General features: G+C 39.4%; 1 pseudogene; it reads left to right on the top strand.

The window, feature by feature from the left end:
* Nucleotides 1-7,817: 7,817 nt before the first annotated feature.
* Nucleotides 7,818-8,318, top strand: LOC118631846 (annotated as a pseudogene).
* Nucleotides 8,319-10,756: the final 2,438 nt, after the last annotated feature.

Raw genomic sequence — 10,756 nt, 5'->3', positions numbered from 1 at the left:
TGTTGTTGTGTGTTCATTTTCATTGGTTTCCAGGGAGTTTTTTTTATTTTTTTTAATTTATTTCTTTATTTATTTTTTATTTTTCCACATCTTTATTGTTGGATGTAAAATGTATTACAGATGTTCCACATCTTTCCCCCATTGACCCCCTCCTCCCCACTCCCGAACCCCTCCCCTTTCCCCAAACTATTGTTCGTGTCCATTGGTTATGCATATAAGTTCTTTGGTTTATTGCTTCCCACCCCCCCCCCAACCCCTTTCCCTTTGAGGTTTGTCAGTCTAGCAATGAATTTGTGCTTCTTAATCCCTTCACCTTTTTCATCCATTCCCCCAACCCCTTTCCCAACTGGCAACCAACAAAATGTTCTCTGGATCTATGAGAATGTTCCTGTTCTTCCTGTTCATTTTGTTTGTAGATTCCATTGTTGATAGATATGTATTCATTGCCATTTTGTTTGTTCATACATTTTATCTTTTTCTTTAAAAAGACCCTTCATCATTTCATATAATAACGGTTTGGTAGTGATGAACTCCTTTTACTTTTTCTTGTCTGGGAAAGTTTTTATATGTCCATCGATTCTAAATGACAGCTTTGCAGGATAGAGTAATTTTGGTTGTAGGTTCTTGGTTTTCATCACTCTGAATATTTCTTGCCACTCCCTTCTGGCCTGCAAAGTTTCTTTTGAGAAATCAGCTGACAGCCTAATGGGAACTCCCTTGTCGGTAACTAGCTGCCTTTCTCTTGCTGCTTTTAAGATTCTCTCTTTGTCTTAAACCTTTTGCATTTTGATGATGATGTGTCTTGGTGTGGGCCTCTTGGGGTTCATCTTGTTTCGGACTCTCTGTGCTTCCTGGACTTGTATGTCTGTTTCCTTCACCAAGTTAGGAAAGTTTTCTGCCATTATTGTTTCAAACAGGTTTTCGATTTCTTGTTCTCTCTCTTCTCCTTCCGGCACCCCCAAGATGCGAATGTTGGCGTGCTTGAAGTTGTCCCAGAGGCTCCTTACACTATCCTCATTTTTTTGGATTCTTTTTTCTTTTTGCTGTTCTGATTGGGCATTTTTTGCTTCCTTATATTCCAAATCGATGGTTTGCTCCTTGGATTTACGTACTCTATTATTGAAGCTATGTAAATTATTCTTTATTTCAGTTAAAGCCTCCTTCGTTTCTAACTGTGCAGTGATCATTTCTGACTGGTACTTTTTTATGCTCTTGAGGCCCTCACTGAGTTCATTGAGCATCCTTATAAGCAGTATTTTGAACTCAACATCTGTTAGGTTGCTTATCTCCATTTCGCTTAGTTCTTTTCTTGGGGTTTTGTTCTGTTCTTTCATTTGGGAGCTGTTTCTTTGTATCCTCATTTTGGCTGCCTCCCTGTGTTTGTTTCTGTGTATTACTTAATGAGAGGTATGGGGCTCGCTGAGACCCGATGCTGCTTGTTTGAAAGAATTTAGGAAAAACCTGAAGCAGGATCCAAGACCGGCCAATCCTATGGTTAAGCAAGTAGCAACAGCTTGGGTGGGCTTGAAAGTTGTGTGGGGCGGGGCGGGGCGGGGCCTCAGGGAGTCAGCAGGGCGGGGCTACCAGTGTGAGCCAGGTTGCTGGAGTCCCAGATATGGTGACTGTCTGCCGCCCCAGGGAAGGGCTCACCAAAGCAACAAAGGCCTCTTACAGCACGTTTGTCCCCGAGAAAGCCCCCTGTCCAGCCCTCGCTCCAGTGCCAAACAGCTCAGTTCTTCCCTGTATTTCTCTGGTGCCCCTCGAGCTGCCTCCCCTCCGAGCTTAGAGGGAGAGAGTCCGACCAGTCCGTGCGCGGGCCCTTTAGGGAGCTGCCTGTGGCTCCAGCCAGGTCGGCTTCCTTGAGCCTCAGTTTCTGCTGGTTTTTCCAGCCAGAAGTTATGGGGACTTCTCTTCCTGGCACTGGAAACCTGAGCGGGGCATCTGGTGTGGGACGGGGACCCCTCAGTCCTCAGGAAGGACCTTCCCAGCCGCGGGAGCCTCCTGATTTTTATGCACCACACTTGGGTGTGGGAGCAGCCCGTAGTGCCGCTGCTCCGCTGCCGCCACCCCTCGCGCCGCCGCCCCTCCTACCGGTCTGGATGTAGCTGCTTTTTTTTTTTTTTAATTCCGTAGTTGTAGGACTTCCATTCAGCTTGATTTCAGGTGGTTTTGGATGATGGTTGTTCTGTAGTTTTGTTGTAACTTGGATGTGGTTGTGGGAGAACGCGATACTGCGTTTCCCTATGCCGCCATCTTGACCGGAAGTCCCAGGGAGTTTTTAATTTCTTCCTTGATTTCCTCGGTAACCCATTCATTGTTTAATAACATGCTATTTAGCTTCCATGTGTTCAAATGTCTTTGCATGTTCTTGTTGCCATTCATTTCTAGTTTCATGCTATTGTGATCTGAGAAGATGCTTAATATGGTTTCAATCTTCTTGAACTTGTAGAGATTTAGTTTGTGTCCTATCATGTGGTCTATCTTTGAGAATGTCCCATGTGCACTTTAGAAGAATGTGAATTCTGCAGTTTTGTGGTGTCATTCTCTGTAGATATCTAATAAATCCATTTGGTGTAGTGCTTCAATGAGAGTTTCTGTTTCGTTGCTAATTTTTTGTCTAGAGGATCTATCCAGTGGTGTCAATGGGGTGTTGAAGTCCCCTGCTATGATTGTATTGCTGTCGATTTCTCCTTTGAAGTATTCCAGAAGATTTTTTATATATTTTGGTGCTCCTATATTGGGTGCATATATGTTTATCAAGGTTATATCTTCCTGTTGGATAGATCCTTTCAATATTATGTAGTGGCCTTATTTGTGTCTAGTTATGGCCTTCATTTTGAAATCTATTTTATCAGATATGAGTATTGCTACCCCAGCTTTTTTTTTGCTTTCCATTTGCTTGGAAATTTTTTTCCATCCCTTCACCTTTCAACCTATGTGATTCTTTTGTTGTGAGGTGGGTCTCTTGTAAACAACATATAGATAAGTCATGCTTTCTTATCCAATCAGCTACTCTGTGTCTTTTTATGGGAGCATTCAATCCATTTACATTTAAGGTGATCATTGATATGTACTTATTTATTGCCATTTTTGTTTATTTTGGTTATATTTTTCTTCCTATTTCTTCTACTAATTACTTCAGTCCTTTTAGCATATCTTGCAGTGCTGGTTTGGTGCTAATATAGTCCCTTTGCCTTGTTTTTTTTTTTTCATCTGGAAGCTCTTTATTTGACCTTCTATTTTGGATGATAGGCTTGCTGGGTAGAGTTGTCTTGGATTCAGATCCTTGTTTTTCATGTGCTTGATTACTTCGTGCCCTTCCCTCTGGCCTGTAGTGTTTCCTATGAGAAGTCAGCTGAGAGCCTTATGGGGTTTCCCTTGTAGGTAACCTGTTGCTTATCTCTTGGTGCTTTTAGGATTCTCTCTGTCTTTAATTTTTGGCATTTTAATTACTATGTGTCTTGTTGTAGACCTGTTTGGTTTCTTCTTACTTGGGGCTCTCTGTGCTTCTTGAACTTGAATGCCTTCTTTCTTCACCAAATTAGTGAAGTTTTCTGTCACTATTTCTTTGAATATATTATCTAACCCTTGCTCATTTTCTTCCTCTTCGGGGACTCCTATGATGTGAACATTATTACATTTTCAGTTGTCCCACAGTTCTCTTTAGCTGTCTTCCTGTTTTTTAATTGTGTTTTCCTTTGGTTTTCTGATTGGTTGATTTTTTTCTACCCTGTCTTCTAATTCACTCATCCTGTCCTCAGCTTCCTCTACTCTGCTTTTTAGACCTTCTAATGTGTTCTTTATTTCTGATGTCATTTTTTATCCCTTCTTGGTGATTTTTAATTTCCAATTGGTTTATTTTCAGCATCTCTGTGTCCTTACTCATGCTGTTGAGCTTTCTCAAGATCATGACTCTGAATTCTAGCTCTGTTACATTGCCTCACTGCTCCACATTTATCTCATCTTTGGTAGATGTCTCTTGTCATTTGGCTTTTGTTTCTGTGTTTGACCATTTTGGTTATCACAGTGGGCTTTGGATCCTATCAAGTTTTCCTTGTGGGTGTTGGTGTTCTGCTGTTTGTGGCTCCCTTTTCTGGGTTTAGATGAGTGAAGGAGGATCCAAGTTAAATACCACTGTCAAATCTTACTTTACTGATTAGAGTTGCTAGCCCAGGAAAGATACTGTTATCCTCTAGCTTTTTGCCTGGAGGCTAACAGAGGTTACTTGAAGAGTTTTGGGTTGTCAGTTGATTGAAAAACTCCCTCAGGTGCTCAGCATAAGGGGATTTCCTGCGGGTGGGGAAGATGCTGGTTGTTATTAAGCTTCAATTAACATTTCAATGGCCCACAGGGTGGGGTTGAATCTCCGAGGGAGTGGCTGCTGCCTCTCCTCAGAGCCCTAGGAAGGAGCAAGATGGCCACTGTTCTGCACGGCCGCAACTCAGCAAAAGCTCTGAGCGCCCTCCAGATCCTGAGTGTCCCCACACAGTTCCAGTCCAGTCTGCCCTTCCTCTGCCAGAGCCCAAGGTGAGTGGCTGTGGCTTTTTTAGCCTCTGTCGCAGCTCTGCACTGTGGAGCCACTTGGGAGTTTAACCCGAGGGCACTGCTCACAGCTAAGGCTGCTGCTGTCTGTGGGCTCCCTGCCCCCCTTTCACGCCTTCGCAATCCTACCAGTATCAAGTCAGTATTCCTGGTTATACGTTCCTCACAAGCTGCTTTTCTGTTGCTTTTTCCCATCAATTTGTCTGTCTTATAGTTGTAATTCCAGTTTGGTTCTGGGAGACAGTCTGTGTAGCTCCGTTCACTCCTCCGCCATTTTGGAATCCTCAATAATTTTTTTTTTTTAAAACCTGCCCAGAGAAAGAAATCTGCCATTTTCTGAACATGTGACATATGTAATAGCATGTACTATTGTTAATGGATGAACTCCAAAACTATATATAATTATGTAACCAAATTGTGTATACAAGCAATTGCTAAGCCTCCCTCATCAGAGCCTTGGATGCCAATCCTGTCTCCTTGTTGCAAGTAAATAATACTAGCTAACCACACATTCTTGAATAGAACACCCAAGCAGCAAACTCCTTGAGCAAACTCCTGGTTACAGGGATGTAATGTATAACGTGATGACTATAGTTAGCACTGCTATATAATATATAGGACAGTTTAAAGAAAATAGATCCTAAGAGTCCTCATCACAAAGAGAATTGTTTTGTTTGTTTCTTTTATTGTATCTATGTGAGATGACGGGTGTTATCTAAACATTTGTGGTAATCATTTCACAATACATGTAAATCAAGCCATCATGCTGTACATCTTATATTTAGATATTAATGTAACTACATACCTACCAATAATCATTTTAAATGTAAATTAACTGAATGATTCAGTGAAAAGATATAGGGTAGCTTAACAGACAAGAAAACAATACTCATAGGGTAGCTATGGAAGCTTAAAACAGAAAAACATGTTAAGGAAAAATAATACTGTCAATTAATTAGTAGCTACCGAGGTATCCCTTCCTTCATAGTCTTATTCTCCTCCACTGGGGACAATCTCTGTCCTGACTTTAGAATCACTAGAGGAGTAGGTTGAGAACTGATTAAACAGAAGCACAAGTAGAATGAAAAGATACATTTATTGAAGTAAACTGGGCTCAGAATGGTTAAAAGACATGGAGTCTACAATGTAAAGGTCCAGAACATGTCCAGTAGAAAAGGTAAGAAATTATGAGCTGGAGGCAATGTCTGGAGAGGTAACAACCAGGAATTTTCCAGAAATTAAAAAGAAAAACTGATGAGATTTCAGGTTAAGAACTGTATTGATTCCCAAACAGGCTTTTTTTCAATCCTCACTCGAGAATATTTTTCCATTGATTTTCAGAAAGGCTGGGAGGGAGAGAGGGAGAGAGGGAGAGAAAGAGAGAGAGAAATATCCATGTGGCAGAGACACATCAATTGGTTGCCTCCTGTACGACCTCTATTACGGCTGGGAATTTAACTCAAACCACAAACCGAGGTTCTTGCCCTTGACTGGAATCAAACCCACAACTCTACCTGGCTAAGCCAAACCAGCAGGGCCCAAAACAGGTTTTATAAAGAAATGTATACCTGGTGCTTTATGATCAGAACATTGAAAGTAGAGATAAAATTCTTTTATTTCACTCTGGCTGGTTTGGCTCAGCGGCTGGAGCATTGGCCTGTGGACCCGAGGGTCCTGGGTTCAGTTCCCACTAGGCCCTAGTGGCTAGGGGCATGTACCAAAAAAAAAAAAAAAAAAAATTCTTTTATTTCAAGATAATTTTCAGATTCCCTTCAAATGTATAGTTCAAAATGACAACTTTACATCAGCGAGAGGTATGAAATATATTTAGAATGTTAAGGAAAAATGTGTTTTTCTTCAACTTATCTGGAAGTTGAAGTAAAGACATTGTTAGACAAAGAATTGAGCCTTACCTGGGGATATCTGCTTAAAATACAAAGTGCAAATGGATGTGCTTCAACAGGCCGGACATGGATCCGTGAGAAAGAGGTGATATGCAGAAAGCAAAGAGGAGCAAAGTATTTTTTAAACATGTTGATAAATAATAATGAACTGAGATCGTTAAGTACAGTACTGATGAAGTTTAAACTAAAGGAGAAGTAAAATGTTAGACGTAATAACTAAAATGTTGTAAGCAGAAAGGACAAAATTAATTTTTTCCGTGCCTCATTTTTAAGATGGAGAGTACAATTTTTAAAAATAAAAATTTTCTGTATTGATATCAGAGAGAGAAGAAGGGAGAGAGGGAGAGAGAGAGCAATATCGATGAGAGAGAACATTGATTGGCCACCTCCTGCATGCCCTCCAGTGGGCATTGGGCCCACATCCTGGGCATGTGCCCTGATCAGGAATCGAACCGGCGAACACTTGGTGCAAGGTTGACGCTCAACCACTGAGCCACACTGGCCAGACTATAAAATTGGTTTTTAAGAAAACCAGCAAGTGCTACCTACGAGACATGTGCAAAACATTACAACACTGAGTAGAAGATTTAACCACCAAGTTTTATGAATCAAAATAAAGGTGACATAGAAATATTAATATCAACTAAAATAATACTTTCAAGGCAAAATAGAAAACAAAATTGAGGAAATTAGAAGGATCAGTTAATACAAACCCAATTATGGTGAGAAACTTTAATACTTTATTTTCAGAAAGAACAAGAACAAAAATTTAAAAGAAACATCTAAACAACATAAGAAGCCTGGTTTTATTATATATACCTGATTTATGAAAAGCTAAAATATACTTTATTTTAAATAATTATAAAATATTTACCCAAATCGATCACAAATAAAAGAACAAAATCTCACCTCATAGCAAAGAATCAAGAAAGACTTCTTTCTTTGAAAATAATTTAATAATATTAGAACTCAACCACCAGATGTAATTTTGGAGATTCTTTGTGCTATTCAGCAGGAAAATAGTTACCGGCACCTAGGAATCACACTCAAAAATAAAATTTAAGTAAATGATTAAATATCAATAAAGACTGGATTTAGGAAAGAGGGTGGACCATTGTTTTTGGAATAAAGGTTTTACCTATGAGAGTAATAGAAAAAGATTACAAAATAACTGGCTAATGAATTTGGCTTTTAATAGATCAGATATCACTATAGGATGTTGAGCAAGACAGTGACACGACGAAAGAACAGTCTAACCCAGCCATGCTTGTCTAACAGTGAGGTTCTGGTCATAGAAACATTGATAATTGGGAGTTCCGGCCCACAGCGCCGGGGGCTCCGGAGTTGGTGGGCTTTACGCTTTCCTGGGACATGGAGAGAGTGGCCGGGACAGAAGACCGGACCTCGGTCCCACCACTGCTCGTGAGGACTTCGTGTGCGAGGCGTCTCGAAGCAGAGGGTGACGGAACAGGTGCAGCTGTGCGGCCTTCCTGCAGCCGCTGGTGGACGCGCTGCCCAGGAGATCCCGGAGCCTGTGCTGCCAGATGCGCCCTGGACTTTGGAACCAGCTGTGCAAGAGAATGTCAGCGTTAATGGGCAGGGTGGCAGGAAGCTTCGGATGACTGTTTTAGGGATTCTGATGCCAAAGAACTTGAAGATCGGTTTGATGAAATCAAATTTGCAGATTTAGCCACAACACGTAAGCAGTATCCCAGAAAGATCCTTGAATGTGTCATAATAATCATAAAAGTAAAACAGGAAATTCTGAAGCAGTACCATCCTGTTGTACACCCATTGGACCTAAATTATGACCCTGATCCAGAGGTTAATTTTTTTTTTTTTTTTGGAAGAGTGGATAAGATTCATCTATGAAACTGTCTAACTGTAGTGAGCATGTATGCATGTGTGTTAGGGAGGTTGATATTTGACTAACTGATTTAGTATATTTTTCCACTTTTTTTCTGGTGCATAAAAATATTAATTTTGTATACGCTTTGGGATATGCTTTTTATATTTTTTGTATTTATCCAGTGATGTTTTGGACAAAGATGGGGAGTTTGTGAACTTCCAAGCTAACTTGACTAGAAGTTTAAGATACTTTTAAAAACACAAATCAGCTTTCATTCCTCTGCTTAAAATCCTAAAATCTGCTCGGGCGGTGTGGCTCAGAGGATTGAGCATCATCTCAGGGACTGAGAGGTCCTGGTTCGATGGCCAGTCAGGGCACATGCCCGGATTGCTGGCTCGATCCCCAGTGAGTGGCGTGCGGAAGGCAGTTGATCAATGTTTCTCTCACATCATTATTTCTACCTCTCTCTTCTTTCCTCTCTCTCTAAAAAAATCAATAAAACATATTTTAAATTAAAAAAATGTTGATAATTGTAAAGAAATTGAAAGTGTGGCAAATATTATAATAGTTATAGTGGGTTACTATCATTAAAGATGCTTTTGCATGTAGAGGGTATTTTAAATTTGTGGACATGGATGACAATGTATTCATCTTTATATTTCCGGTAGCTAGCCACGATTTTTAGTCATCAGGAAACACGTAGTAAATGCTTGTTGCAGTGAATTGCCTTTAGTAAAGCTTATTCGTGCTTCTCCATTAAATCAAATGTGTTCATTGGCACATTTTCAAGGACAAAATTAAGTAAATTTTGTTTGTGCAAACCTTTGCACTTCTACATAGGCTGCTACTTGGTTTGCATTAGATTGACAATGCAGAAGGAATATATTGGACCATAAAGACTTGGTTTGAATTTTTGAAGAAACATCATGATAAACCATAAAGCTCATTTTTTTTTATGAGCATAATGAAGAAGATATGAACAAAGGTGGAAATAAACAGAAAAAGAAATGATACATTTTAAATTTATGGGTGTGATGTCCTGCTGTCCATTTTATAGCATTTATAATATTGTGAATCTAGGTGAATTCTATTGCATTATTGAGCCAGAGGATAGAGAGCATGTATATATCTGGTAACTTGAAGTATTTTGGGGTTCAGTGTTTTAGAACAAATATTTTTTATCACATTTGCTTTATTTCTCTGTGTGTAATGTGCATATACATATATGTTCTCCTCTTACTCCTCCTTCTTGTCTGAATTCTCCATCAATATGAAGGCTGAAACCATTACTGTACTGTTACTATTTTGTTCTCCTACAAGACTCTATCACCATGAAGGAAGGGACTGTGTCAGTTATATCAATATTCCAAGGAGGGGTTGCTCGCCCATTTACAACAAAGGCTGTAACTCAGGAACGGCCAGATGGAAGAGACAGATGGGACAAAGGCATATGGGAAGGGCCACGGCCCTCTCCAGCTCCTTGACACCACTGTCCTTGAATCTCCACATCACCAACCGGGAAGCAGCCAGAACAAATCTTAAAGAAAGTAAATCATCTTCTGAAAAGAGGTGGTTCCATTATTGCTGGCATGTTCCTTTGCAAACATTTTAAACCAGGTTCAATATGAGATGATTTTAGAATTATGTTTAAGAAAATTACATTGCTTAATACTAAATGAGACTTTTGGATTTAGGTACTTTAAAGATTTTTTTTCTGATCTTCATTTCATGTTATTTATGCTGAGTTGTTCTGACCGTTTATACTCTGAAAAATATACAGTATCTAGTTCCTTTGTCTGTGACTTGTATTGCTGGCAATTCAAAAACAATGCTGTTTTTCCTAAAGCTAATCTAATCGAAAATAACAAGTTGAACTTCTCTCTTGACTAATCAGTACTTTTATTTCGAATGAGGCTTTTTAGTTGGTGCAAAACAGATTTCCTCTGTCTGTCCAAGTGTAGCTTGGCCATTGTCTGCTTCTTTATATTTTATGACAAAAATTGCTGAATAAGGATGATAACTTCTCTATCTCTTTAACATGTTTCAGTTTTTATGTATAAGAGAACAGGCTGAGTTATTACTGTTCAGTGTTGGCACATTTTAAAATTAGTAGACAAATATTGATGTGAAACCCACTGACTTTGTAAAACAAACAAGTTAAAAGGAGACAAATGAGAGTGTCACAATGAACTTTTTCCTCCAGATCGGTGTTTTTGGTGATTTACATACAAAGGTAATGAATAAATGTTTGTTGAGTGATGAAGGACGGGAACAGAATTCCTTTTGATGACTAATACACTCATTACTACCAAGTATACTCATGTAAACTTCTATGTACCTCCTCACACATGATTATAAAATATTTTTAAAGGGTAAAACAAACCCTGGCCCAAAAAGAAATTCTGTTAAAATTTCAACACATATTTTTGTCACTAGTTTTTGTAAGGTAATTTGTTTATCT

Source organism: Molossus molossus, unplaced genomic scaffold (assembly GCF_014108415.1).
Source record: "Molossus molossus isolate mMolMol1 unplaced genomic scaffold, mMolMol1.p scaffold_m16_p_16, whole genome shotgun sequence".
NCBI lineage: Eukaryota > Metazoa > Chordata > Mammalia > Chiroptera > Molossidae > Molossus > Molossus molossus.
Note: the sequence above shows the minus strand (reverse complement) of the source record. Positions and strands in the feature narration are given on the sequence as shown.